The sequence below is a fragment of the Pogona vitticeps genome, chromosome 1 (genome assembly GCF_051106095.1).
Source record: "Pogona vitticeps strain Pit_001003342236 chromosome 1, PviZW2.1, whole genome shotgun sequence".
NCBI classification, from domain to species: Eukaryota; Metazoa; Chordata; class Lepidosauria; order Squamata; family Agamidae; genus Pogona; species Pogona vitticeps.
Window position 1 is genome coordinate 152,721,421 of NC_135783.1, and position 14,085 is coordinate 152,735,505.

Consider the following 14,085-nt stretch of genomic DNA (forward strand, 5'->3'; position numbering starts at 1 on the left):
CCTTTGTTCTTGTATAATGTGACAGTGTTTGCATCCTTCATGTCCTGTGGTACTCTACCTTTCCTCCAGCAGAGACAAAAGACTTCATACAGTTCACTGGTGATGATCTCCTTACAGCATTTCAGTACTTCAACAGGGATGTTGTCCCTTCCAGGTGCCTTGCCAGAGGCGAGGGAATCCAAGACTGCTTTTATTTCTGCTAAAGTTGGTTCGCTGTCCAGCTCTTCCAAGACAGGCAGGCACTGAATGTTATTTAATGCTTCTTCAGTTACTACATTCTCTCTGGAATATACTGTAGCTCAGAGTAGTGCTGCATGCAGTGTTCCATCGGCTGTGTTTGGTCCTGGATGATCACACCCGTAGCAGACTTCAAGGGAGTAGATTTCTCATAACCACAATTTACAGAAGAGGGAAATACATGTTACAATGTACATTCATTAGACAGATACTAAAATTATCCTGTTTCAGTTTATTTTGGTTTTTTTTTTTAAAAAGCCAGGAAATTCAATTCTTCAAAAATCCCCTGGTTTATGAATGTGGGACATTGTGCTTCTGTATTCACAATTAAAAGCATAAGTAATTGACCCAACTTTGCTGCACAATATTATGCCCATGTTGCCAGCAGGAAAAAAGATGCCAAACTTTATTGAGGAATACTTAGAAAATTTGTTGAAAAACAGCCCTGGCAATTGCTTTGTGTTTGGGTGAGAAGTGGTTATTGGGTAGGAAAAGGAGTCCACTTCTGGAATTTTCACCTCCAGTGTCACTTTGTGAATGGTAGTGAGTACAAGAGGGCATCCTGTAGACCATCTTGACTGCTGCCATTGGTGTTGTCAACATTTAGGATGCCCTTTGCTATGTAAAGCTTGGCATCCTTTTCCCTGATGGCAACACAGGCACAATATTGTGCAGCAATATCAGGCCATTTCCTGGCTTTCTGAATCATGGCTACAGATGCACAATATTCCACATTCAAAAATCAGAGAGATTTTTTAAAAGAAGTGAATTAACCTGTATCACTTTGTGAAAGCTGTTAGATTGTTCCTCTTCCCACATCAGTACTTTATGCAATATACTATATGTAGTAAGATTTTATTCCAGTCCATACTAGGCCTGCACAATTGCTTATAGACAGTAAAGTACTTGCCGCCTTTGTGTGTGCTGATATCAAAACAAATTAATACAGGCCTAGATTGGCTACTGCAGAGTGCCAATGGAGCACATGCACAGCTTAGAAGGAATAATGATGCCCTTCTTCTCTTTGGATCGGTCTGTAACATTCGTCAGGATGCTGAGATGTGTTAAGGAAAAAAGAAGCAACCAGACTCAAACAGAGAGGAAAAGGGGAGATTTTGGAGCTAGGGAGTAAGTTGAGCCACATATAAAGCCAAAAACATATACTAGCGTATTCTTTGGCGGATTTCCTTTATTTCCTTTAGAAGTCCACAATGATTCTGAGAAAAGAAATGAAGGGGGGTAGATGCAAGATAGCTTACCAGAAGAATAACAGATGCCTGTCAAAAGCATGTTTGACAACAAGCTCATCTGATTACTACGCTTCTTCCAAAGGATTGTTAGCTCGAGATGAGAGTTGATCCGGAAACTTAAAACCTCTGCTCTAACATTAAGCTACCGATAATGAAGAGATGCTTGAACAGAGCTCATCCACTGATGTTATATATCTACTACACCAGAGGTTGTCAACCCCCGGTCCGTGGCCTGGTGCCACTCCGTGGCCTGAGCCGGATCAGGCTGCGAAGACAGACCTCCCACCCTCCCCTCCCAACAGCTGCTTTGTGCATGTGCGTACGTGCCAGCGCTAGCGTGAGTGCTCCCCCACCCCTTCACGCATGTGCCAGAGCGAAGGGGTGGGTGGGTGCGTGGTGGGCGTGAAAGTGCCCCAGCGCATGCATGAAGGGGTGGGGGAGTGCTCATGCTGGCTTTCTCCCACTGCTTCGCACAAGCACCCGAGTGGCTGCACGAAGGTGTGGGTGGGCGTGTGAGCGGGCATGCAGGGGCCCTGTGCATGCACAAATGGGTTGGGGAGTGTTCATGTTGGCGCTGGGTCCACGATCCCAAAAAAGTTGGGGACTGCTGCACTACACACTTTATAAAATGTTCACGAAAATGGGAGGGGGTAGAGTTCCAGTTCTCTAAATCTGGGAAGTCTATTTTGCACATTACACAAATTAGGTGGCTACAATTAGATTTATGCAAATTTGCATAATATGTCAATTAAGCAAATTGGTTGTTGCTTTTCTACCAATATATTCCAGCCTTGGCTTCATTTCCATAATCACCACTGATGTGAAAGAGCTAGCATATTGCAATGTTTGAAGTGTTGGATCCGGAAGACGCAAGTTTAAATCCTAGGTTATTCCCCAAACCTATTTGGTGTCTAGTTCCTCAGTTTCTCCCTGAAAGACTGAATCTCTGTGCAAATAATGCTAATGTTGTGCAGTCAATGGAATAAATATTTAAAAAATTGGGGAGGAACATATCCTAAAAAGAATATCTGCCTAGACACTCCCTTAGCACATTACCAGAATGTGTGCCTAAAAACTGCATAAAACCTCACCAGTTAATATAGCAATGGTGGGGTGGAGAGGGCTAAATTTGTTGTGAGAACATTGAAATCTACTTCACAAATAGGTATCTAGGGATAAAGAACCTATGTCATTTGCATGCAATGCTTGAAATCCTGCTGCTTAGTGTCACAACTAGGGCAGTCTCATTGACAGTGGGGATTTTGCTGAGTCACCTCCTCTGCAGGCTCCACTGATTCAAATTGGCCTACCCTAGTTGTGACTTACTACACTACACAGGATTTCGGCCAGTGTGTCCCAGTTTCAATCCCAACATTTTCATTTAGAGGTATCCTAGTGCTGTGAAAGACCTTGTCTAATATATTGAAGACTTTATCATATTACAAAACTAATAGTATGTTACTCAGATAACTTCTCTTGCTTCATTCCAGCTATGGTCACAGGATGGCACAGAAGTTTCTCTCTTTAAAAAAAGCCGGGGGCGGGGAGAGGAGGCCTCCTTTGAAATGTTCTCATTTTTTGAAAAAAGTATCTAGCCCTTTTAATTATAGAAAAACATAGAAGCAGTACCCTATATTCAACTGCTCATCTGACTGCTTTTTTCCCCATTGCTAGAGTAGTATCAGACATTTAAAAGGAAGTATGATCAACAATACAGTATTTCCTTTTAAATTTTATGATATTTAATATTTAAAAGGTACAGTCATCCCTTTCCTTTCAAATACGTCATTACTTAGGCAACAGAGCCACCACCAGACACAAACAAGAGAGAACAGCAGCAGGCCAGAGGACTCCTGTGGTTTGCAGACTAACAAAACGCATACATGGGCCTCTTAAATGACTCCAAGTTGTTTCATTCCTTTTGCCAGTCCAGCAGGATATCAGGGAAAGACCCTCAGTGACTCCTTACATGTATAGCCCACAGGTATAGATAGCACTTCACTGAGGGTCTGGGAGAAGGAATGAAATGACTTGGAGGAAAGAAAGCACAGCTTTCTTTCTTTGGAGAGCCACACAAGTACAGGTCAGGTATTGGCAGGAGCAATAACACAGCCTAATGGGTTTTGAAAATAATGCCTCTGCAACATTTTGTTGCAGAGACCTGCTTTTCTACATCCATTAGGCTGTGTTATTGCTCCTGCCAATACCTACCCTGTACCTACTTAACATGTCACAGCATATACCCTTTCTAACTTGTGGCCTTCTCGCCCCGACCACCGTGCTTGGATTTGAGACTCCCGGGTTGATGCCGCTGCTGGTGAGGCTGCGACTGGGCAAGAAGGAAAAAAAAGGATGCCGGTGGTCCTGAAAGACTCCACAGCGTTGTGTTCTCTCCAAGACTTTCACGGCCGGGATCCGATGGTTGTTGAGGGTTTTTTTCCTGCAGAACAGGGCCAAACAGCCCGGGAAAAAAACAATCCCAACCACCACTGCACATAATTGTTGTCATCATCGCCACCACCACCAGCATCCGCCATCGCGTCAAGCTTTCGCGGGCTAACGTCTCCTCTCGCCTCATTAGGCTCGCCTCAGGAGGGCATGTTTTTTTGGGGGGGGGTTTTCGGCTCCTCGTTCACTCAATACACCGCCAGCTCCCCCCCCAGGCCCACCCCAACCGCCATCTGAAACCCTTCTGCCCACAGTCCCCAGCTTCCCACACCTTCCTCCTCCTCCTCCCTCACTCCCTCCCGTCCTTCCCCTCCTTCTAGGCCCCGCGACGGGAGCGGGCACGTGCAGCGGGCGGGCGCGCTCCCGCGGCCGAGAGTCCCGCCATCCCTTCCCCCTCTTGCCCGGGGAGGGGACCCGCCGCCGCCGCCGCCGCCGCCCGTAGGCAAACAGCAGGACGGAGGGGGCAGCCATGGTAGGTGGCGGGGCCGAGATGGCGCGCCGCGGCTTTCCCGTCTCCCGCGTTTACTTCCGAGGAGCGCCAAGGCAAGGGCGTGCGGGGAATGAGCGCAGGAGGCGAGGCCCGGCTTGGCCTGGCCTAGCTTGGCCTCGCCTCGCCGGGGAAGGTCGGTCGGGAACCAGCCGGAGCAGGACGTGGCGGCGGCGGCAGGCAGCGGGTGCACCAGCAGCCGGGCGACCGGGGGTGGTGGTGGTGGGAAGGGAAGGGAAGGGCGTGATGGATCGGGCGAGGGCTCCTCCTGTGGAGGAGGAAGAAAGCGGCCAGGGCCCAGAGGGCCTGGCGCTGGGCTGCTGGGGGGGGGGAGCTCCTGCTTGGGATCGCCCCCATCCCCACCTCCACCATCTCCCTCCTCTTGACCCCTTTGGGGAGGCAGTGGTTTTGGCCTCGTTCTCCCAGAGGGAAATTATGGGATGCTTACGTGCCTTACCCTCTCTCTCTCCCCCCCCCTCACACACACGAAGGAGAGTGTTCACGGGGTGCTTTGAGTCCCTTTAATACACACAGAACGGAACAACTCTCCTGCACTTAGTAGGATGTTGAGGCTAGATGCCAACCCCTCTCCCTGACATGCTAACTTTTGTATAACCAAATATTTATTCGTTTGGAGAAGTGTTTTGTCATGTGAGCCCCTGGCTACTACCCCCCAGCTTAGACACAGGTCAGTTTGAGACATCATCATCATCATGGTGACATTCTCCTGCTCCCTTCACTAAATCTTACAGGGCCTTTTTACACATTGCTGTTCCCAGTCTTTGTGTTTCCACTGGTGCTTCTGCATTTAGTCTTCCAAACACAGACAAGTTGCAAAATGCCTGCTAGTGTCAGGTGGGAAGCATCTTCTGAAACCATCCTTGGAATGATCATATTAATGAAGGCAAGGTCTCTTTACACACCAAGGAAACCAGCATGTCAGGAAAAACAGCACTAGGCATGTTTGGTTCTGGTATGCTAGATACAGATACTGTATATTGGCATGAATGGAATACTCTGTCAAGTGAATTCTCTCAGAAGCTTGAACTACATTTTCTAGCACTGACATTGGGATTTGCTGTTAGGCAGCTACCGAAGCCCCAGTGCCGCTGAAGGATGTAATTGTGTGAACTTGACATTCACCAGTTGCTGAGGATGAGATGATGTTTTGGGCCCCATCTTTTTCTGTAGTGTAATTTAAAATAGTGGGAGCAGCAGCAACTCTTCTTCATTACCTTCTGCTGTCTATGGTCTGATGTGGGAGCCATATCTGCTGATTTACTCTCTCTTTCTCTCTAGGAGGATAGTAGGGACTGGGCCATAGGAGACAGACGTAGTTGGGAGCATAGTGGGCTGCTTCTCAATATGAGTTGAGTGAGTGATGGTGGCAAGAAAGAACAGCTGATGCCACTCTTGTTTGCCATCTCCCCCTGGGCAGTGCGGAGTATTGGGCTTTGGTCCTGGCTACTCTGATGGATGCCACTTTCTTGCTATGTGGCATTGCCCACGGAATTCTGTCTGGGGTTGGGGTTAGTAACGCAAGGTTTTGTTTTGAGGTTATATTGTTACCCTGTTTAAGTGAGAAAGCTACAAAGAGCAGCTACTGCCTCCCTTTGTTGCCTTTCTGCACCTGGATGGCTTCACAGACCTTGTTCCAGCTACTATAGGGACAACAGAGGCAGTAGCTGGGTCATCATAGATTGCTTCACGGCCACGGTGTCGGTCAGACGCATGAGCAGCTTAGTTACAAGAAGGAAGACCTGCATCCTCCTCTCATTTGCCCTCTTTCAGGGCAGAGTGATAAGGAGAATCGGGTTCACTGTCCCTAGATCTAATCACACAGCCACCCATAGCAGCCACCCATAGTGCAGAGATGCTCACAGCGGCTCCTTACAGTTGCCTCAGCTGCTGATTTCTGTGGAGGCACATTGAGGTGGAGTGGATGCTTCACCCCTGAATGTTCCCTCTTGCTGTGTTTGTAAGCCACCTGTGGGAGTATTGGAGATATATCTCCAAGGCTTCTCTTGCTTCATGCCCTCTCCCTCTCGACAGTGAAGAGGAGGACGAGGCAATGAGAAAGGTTGGACACATTTTGTCTTGGCTACACCTCTTGCTTGGAATAGGTCTTGCTCTACTTGTAAGGGATATTACATGTTTTACAGCAGCTGGGCTATCATTATTATTGCTTTGCCTTTAAAAGCATGCGCTGGAGTTCAGTGCCATTAACCTCTGGCAGTTGCCTTATTGGATTCCATGTAGTATTCATTCCTGGTACCGCACCTGGAAAATGAAAAAGACTCAATAAAAGTATACTTTGTCATTTAGCAGTGATATGAAGGCTTAAAATTTGAAATATCCCTGTCAAAATGCTTCTAAAATGCAAAATCCCCTTTAAAAATAACTTCTGCAAGTAAATACTGTAGAAAGTATTACTTGTAAAACCAAAAAAGTAACTATGTATGTTGGCCAAAATCCTATTGCACAGTTACACCCGTCAAATATGAAGAGTCTAACTTCATCAGCCTTTCGCTGGGAATTAATAAGTCTTCTCTTGAATTTTCAGCTTTCTGCCCCAGAATTGAAGCAGGTATTTGTTAATTAGCAGCAAGAAGCTGCTCTAAGTTATGCCATTTGCCTGCATCAGGCCAAAGTGCTCAATAGAATTTGTGGCATCATTTTACTTTTGCAATGTAATTTAGTTACAGTTTCATCACCCTCAAAGAAAACCAACTTCCAGTAACTAAGTTGCTTATAACTAATAGCTTCCAAGGCTATGCTTTTAATTACAGTATCTTGCCTCGTCTATATTTGCTGGGATATGGCATTATATTCAGGATCCTAGAACTAGTATTTTGGGGTTAAATTAATCTTAAAATAATTCTGGGGCTTCTGACAGGTAGTTGCATTCCTGTATCTGTGGATTCTGATCCACTGAAATCAGATATTAAAATGTGACAATACAGTACTTTGCTTTCCCTCCTTTCTCTTCCTTTGCCAATATACTCTTAATGGTGAAGGATAAGAGCAACACATATTTTTACTGGAAAACATAACAGAAGCAACTATTACTGTACCTTAAAAACTGACAGATTTTGCGGTTCACGGTGAAATAGATCTGTTAGTTTTTAAAGTGCCACAGTATCTTTTGTTTTTTGTTCTGTTTTTGTTCAACATGCTGAAACAGACTATCGCAGCTACCTCTTTGAACACATGTTCTTAAATACCAGAGTGGCATCGTGAGCAGCTACAAAATTTAGAGATGAAGTTTGTACAGCATTTTCTTTTATGTAATACTGTTTGCAATGAAATAACTTTGAAAAGGTGAAGTGTAACAAGAGTTCCAGAGGAATTATTATATTACAAGAGTGGTCGCATAGGTGGGATACAAATCAAATCCATCCATCCATCCATCCATCCATCCATCCATCCATCCATCCATCCATCCATCCATCCATCCATCCATCCATCCATCCATCCATCCATCCATCCATCCATCCATCCATCCATCCATCAAAAAACAGAGGGAAAGTTTTGTAGTATCTTAATGATTAACCATGATGCTTGTCAGTGTTTTTGCTATCTTTCCTGCAAGAGATTTACACAACCTAATAATAATTGTGTGCTGTCAAGTGAATTCTAACTTATGACAACCCTTTTCAGAGTTTTCTAGGTAAAGAGCACTCAAAAGGGGTATGTCATACCTTTTTTTCTGTGTACTCAAGGCCACACAAGGCTGCCTCTTCTGGGATGTACAGTGAAGAATTGAACTCCCAACTTCTGGCTCTATAGCCTGGTGCCTGACTCACACAATCTCTTCAGAAATAATTATGAACATATTTTTCTGAAATATGTTCTGAATTTAAATACTACATCAGGTGCAAAATTGCCAATCATTTTGCATAAATCTAAACATTTCCTACAAAAGGAGGGTGGGGTGATCCTTTTGACTACATACTAATGATTTAAAGTGGATCCCAAGGATTGCGTAGTGGATGGAGTGACGCAGTTTTCTAAACTTAATTTACTTTCAGTGCATCATTCAGTTCAAGGTGAGTGTACAGGAGGAGTGCAGTCTTAGTGTAATTAAGACAATTGTCACTGTCTTCACCAGAAGTGCAGTGATATAAGCTTACATAATAGGGTCAGTGGGTGTCGTCTCGGGGATTCCACAGGCCTTGTGCATTTGGGTGTGTTTGTTGTTATTTTTTTTTCTGCTTTTCAAACTGTGTCTCAGGAAAATGTTTGAAGGAGCAGAACAGCATGAACCAGTCAGCCCCCTGTGTAGAAGACATCTCCCTCCGTTTTAATGTGTAGAGGTCAGGAGTCCCTGACCTGATTGTCTGTTAGTTACTCATCCTAGGTTTGAGTCTTGACAGATGCAAAGCTCCTTGAGCAGGCATCAGACATCCCACCCCAGCCTCCCACAACATGCTTCCCCACGAGTTTGAGGAGACAGTCACATACATAGTTTTCTGTAGCTTTATCCAGGCATTCTGTATGCACATGTTTTCCATACGTGGTGAGGAGAATGCCCTAGTCCCATTCCCCTCCATCATTGCATTCAACATGTGACAGCAGCAATCTCAAGAGCAGGAGGCTATTACATACATGTAGGCTCTGCATATATGACACACGTCTATTTCTTGGTATTTATAGTCATTTGTAGATAGTGATAAAACAGTCTCGCCTTCTTTAGGCTGATGTTTTTGTCTGTAAAAACGGTGGAAGGGCAGCACACTGACATGCTTTCCTCAGAGCTTGTTTGCAGAATGCCCAAATAAGGTTTATTTCCAGTTTGGATTGTATTTGCTAATGGTTTGCTCTTATTTCAAAAGAACTGTTGATTATGGGGAGGGAGGGGGCATATATTTGAAAGCTGTGTTGAGAAAACCAAACAAATTATTCTTTACTAAGAGATAAATACACGAGTGCACACGTCTAAAGTGGAAGGGAATAGGCGAAGAATTACAAAATATTGGTTCATAAATGAATTAATAAGCGAATTGATCTTAAAATATTAAAAACATTCAACAATAGCACTATAGTTCTCAAATCTGCTATTTTAGATGATTTTTTAAATATATTTATGTCTTGGGAGCGTTCATTTGGAACAAAATAGTCACAAAATGCAGAATATGTATGCAAATTGGAATGTTACTAATTTCCTGAAATTATGAAGTTAATATGATGCAAAGACTTCCACTTGCATGTTAAAGAGGTCCAGTTGGCACACTTGCCTTGCATATGACATTTTAAAGGAATTCTGGGGTTTTAAATAAAATTTGAATGCAGCTTACAATAAACTATGCTAATACTTTAGAAAGGTAGATAGGATTTCACCCATGTCTGCTTATTCAATCAAACATTATTGTCTGTCTTACCTTACTTTTTGGGAATAATGGTGGCTTATCAGACTTAAACCATCAGCTGGCTGGATAGCTGAGTGGTTTAGGTATCTGGCTTTGGAGCCAAAGGCTGGGAGTTTGATTCCCCACTGGGCCTCCTGCAAGTACAGCCAGAAGAAGCGAATAATAGACCACTTCTGCGTATTCTCTGCCTAGAAAACCCTGGGAAGGGTCAAGTCAAAATTGACTTGGCAGCACACACATATACATCACTGGAATCTGGTTAAAATTGTAAATAAATGACTAGAGTTTTGCAGGTTGTCAGAAGACCAAGCAGTCGTAAAATCAAATCCACCAACAGGGTGAGCTCCCATCACTTGTCCCAGCTCCTGCCGGCCTAGCAGTTCGAAAGCATGTAAATGCGAATAGATAAATAGATACCACCACAGTGGGAAGGTAAAGGCGTTCCGTGTCTAGTCGTGCTGGTCACGTGACCATGGAAACTGTCTTCGGACAAAAATGCTTGTTCTATGGCTTGGAAAGGGAGATGAGCACTGTGCCCTAGAGTCGGACATGACTGGACTAAATGTCAAGGGCAACCTTTACCTTTACCTTTTAGACTGATCTGCCAGGTTACGTATCCAAGGGGACAATGCTTTTAAATGTCAGATACATTTTTATTTATTAACAAATTACTGGTAATTGCTTAAAGAAACAGCATTTTTAAGTATTTTCAAATATGGAATAATTCAAGATAAATTGGTGACACATTAAAAAGACTTAAATATGTTCAATATTTAATTACTGGAAGAAAATCCTTATTGGACTGTAGTGATATTGTTGGTGTAAAGTTATGCTGTGGAGCTAGATGATGTCATCATCCAGCACTGTTAATGTTTAGTTTAATTGTCACTTATAATGTTTAGTTTAATTGTCACTGGGATCAGGATTGCAGTGATTTTTACCTATTAAAGCCCCCTGAGGCCCCCAAAGGTATCTCTGGGGCGGGGTGGGGGGGAAGCCCTAGGGATCCTTGGAACCTGAAAGTTTCAATTCATTTCAATTCATTTAACTTAAATGTTATTGGTGCTGGATAATGACATCATCTGACTCCACTGTGCAACTTTACACCAACAGTAATTATTGCTCTTTGAAGGAAACTTTCATCATACAGTGGACCCTCGACTTACAGACGGCTCGACTTACAGACTTTTCGAGTTACAGACTTCCCTGGCTGCAAAATTTAGATTCGACTAGCAGCCAGAGAATCGACCTACAGACCAGAAAAAAACCAAAATGGAACAAAAATAGAATAAAAACCACTGGTTATGGGATTAATCGGTTTTCAATGCATTGTATGTCAATGGAGATTCGACCTACAGACTTTTTGACTTGCAGCCAACGTTCCAATACGGATTAATTCCTTAAGTAGAGGGTCCACTGTAGTGGGATGGGGTTTTTACCCTGGAAGATAAATTACATTATGGCTTTGTATCCAAATGAAGACAAAGTCATCCTTAAATTTGGTGAAGAAGCTAGTAAGACTGTGATAACTGTTTCCAGGCTATTGTTTCATAACACTTCACTTGTTTGTTTGCCTGTTATTCCATTAAAATGAACTTATATTAATCAGTGACTTTTAAAAAAACTCCCAAAGTGTATTAGACAAGATCAGCTAAAACAAAAAAAATTTACCTTTAAGCTGACAATCTAAAAGATGCAATACAAAAGGAAAAGAGGACAGGAAGAGAAGGGGTATACAAACAAAATTAGAGACTTACTCTTAAAAGCACTGCTGGTGGAGCAGATTTACTTTGCATTTTTCTCTCTGCTACAGTGTTGGAATGGTAGCTAGCTACTAAATGCTTTGTCAGCCTCACTAGTTACTTGGGGCAAATTTTAGTTTGCCTTCAGAGTGCAAGTCAGTCATGCCAATTAGTTGCTAAAGTTTCCCATTTTGGTGTAATTAAGGTCACACACCGCGTACCCACCCCTTGTTACCGGAACTACAGTGTTTCCCGAAAAAAACCAGGGTCTTATATTAATTTTTGCTCCAAATACAGTGGTACCTCGACTTACAAACTTAATCTGTATTGGAATGGTGTTTGTAAGTCAAACTGTTCGTAAGTCGAAGCACCATTTCCCATTGAAATGCATGGGAACGGAATTAATCCGTTCCAGCATTTCAAAAAAATACCAAAATTAAAAATAAACAGAGCAAGTCCCACATTGGGACTGCAAAAAAATCCAAAAAACAAAACAACACAGCACAGAAACATAAACCCCCCAGTCCAAATCCACCCTACAAAAACCACCCAGAACAGTTTTTTAAAAAGGAAAAAGCAGCACCTTATCCTCCCGCTCCTTCATGCATGGACATGAGCACACGGCTACGTAAGAGCGCGCACGCCCCTTCATGCATGCGCACGAGCGCGGGGCTGCCCCGCCTTTCCAAACGGTCCGCAGGGTTAAAAAGGTTGGAGACCACAGCACTATAGCACTCTGATTTGTGACATTTTATGGTTCTTTGTAGTCATAGCATAAATGGCTTTTGATAAAGTAGTTTCTTCCCAGAATTTTAGTGTTGACTCCTATTTGATGCATGAGCTGCACCCAATCATTAGAAGTGATTGGGTGCAGCCATCATAGGTTTGTTGATACTTTGCTATGTTTGAGAATTATTTCTAATGCTAATAACATTAGCTACTCAATATTTCTTAGATTTGCTTAGATTTCTAATATATTAGGTACAGTAGGACCCATATCTGCGGGATCAGTTTCCATGGTTTTACTTATTCACAGCTTGAAAATATTAAAAATATTAAAAGAAAAAATTTAGAAATTTTTTGTTTAAGAACATACACCGGCAGCTTGGTCTCTGGCGCCCTCTAGTGGCCAGTTCTGTATTGACACAGTGAGAATACTTTTTTCTGGATTTTTTTATTTTATCATGTTATGTACATAGCATTTACTATTATCCATGGTTTTCAGCACCTGTAGGAAGTCTTGGGACCAATCCCCCACGGATATGGGAATCCTACTGTAATTATATATGTTAGGTAGTTACTCTTTGTTTAGCGTTCTTCCACTTGGGTTGCCTGCAGTTTAGAGTTAAAATGATGGTTGTTAGTTATTCTTGCCTAATAGTGTAAGCAGTGTTGAAGTCAGGGAAATAGAGGAGTGCTGTGCTCCTGTAGAAGGAGCAGGGATTTACTTTGGGGGTGCCCCTTGATACTGCTTTGTCGCTAGGCATCAGTGCTTCAGAGTGCTTTTTCACAGTTACTGGTGCATCAGCGGTGGTCATGCCTGAGAACTATCCTGGCTGGCTTCTTTTTCACATAACTTAATATTAAATGCTGATTCCGATGTTAGAATCCAAAATAATGTAGGGCTTGGCTGTTCAAAGGATTGCCCTCCCTTATGTCATCATGCCCACAAGTCAGGATCTACTCAGTGTGCCCAGACATCTGTAACAAAGCCTTCTCAATGATGATACCCCAGCTGTAGTGTATTCTCTCTATCAGTAGTCAGGTTGATGTCACCATTGATTGACTTTGGTATCTGGCCTTTTAATAAGTGAGACTTTAAAAGGAGTATATGTAGAATCTTTTATGCTGTGTGACTATTGGATATTTTACCAGTAGTATAATGTTCTATTATATATTGACTATTGTATGTACAAAGATAGGATGTAAGTTTCAAAAATAAAATATGTGGAAATAATAATTGTAGAGTTACCGTATGTAGGGCTAAATCTTCAGAGGCTTATCCTTGTTTCTAAAATTAATCATGGTGTTTTCCCCCTTAATTGTATTGTCAAGAAGCAAATTATGCATAGCTAGTATTCTAAATGTGTCTTGGCAATTTTGTCAAATGCTCAGTGGGAAAGTAAGTGTTGCCATACTGGTAGAATCATATAGCAGAGCAGGGAAATTTGAAATGTTATTTTATACCATTTACACTTGTCTGGTGGAATAAAATGAATGTAAGCTAATTAGTCTGTAAGCAGTTTCCAGTTTTGAAGGTTTCGTCTTTGTGACACTTTAGTTTTCCAAGCATGACATGGATATTTCTGCAGGAGAAGGCACAGACAGTTCCTGGGGGAGGCATGAACATAAATGGAAGAAAGAGAACAGAGTGGAGATCAAGCCAATATAGAACAGTGAGAAACGAAGAGGAAGTGGAATAGAGAAACTATATTGCACCATAAATCAACAGCTTGTTTCGTGTTGCTTTGTGGTTGTGGGGAAAATTTGCTAAAGAGATGGCATGAGCTACCACTGATTGCTGTTGCTAATTCTGACCAATAGTGATTTGT

The 14,085-nt window shown here is 42.9% G+C and overlaps 1 protein-coding gene across 1 annotated transcript in view; it reads left to right on the forward strand.

Moving 5' to 3' along the window:
- Positions 1-4,221: 4,221 nt before the first annotated feature.
- Positions 4,222-14,085, forward strand: part of BTBD3 (BTB domain containing 3) — a 29,181-nt gene continuing 19,317 nt past the window's right edge. Inside the window, exon 1 of the mRNA XM_073003312.2 lies at positions 4,222-4,407. The gene's annotated coding sequence lies outside the window, so the exon portion shown is untranslated. The remainder of the gene's footprint in view (positions 4,408-14,085) is intronic.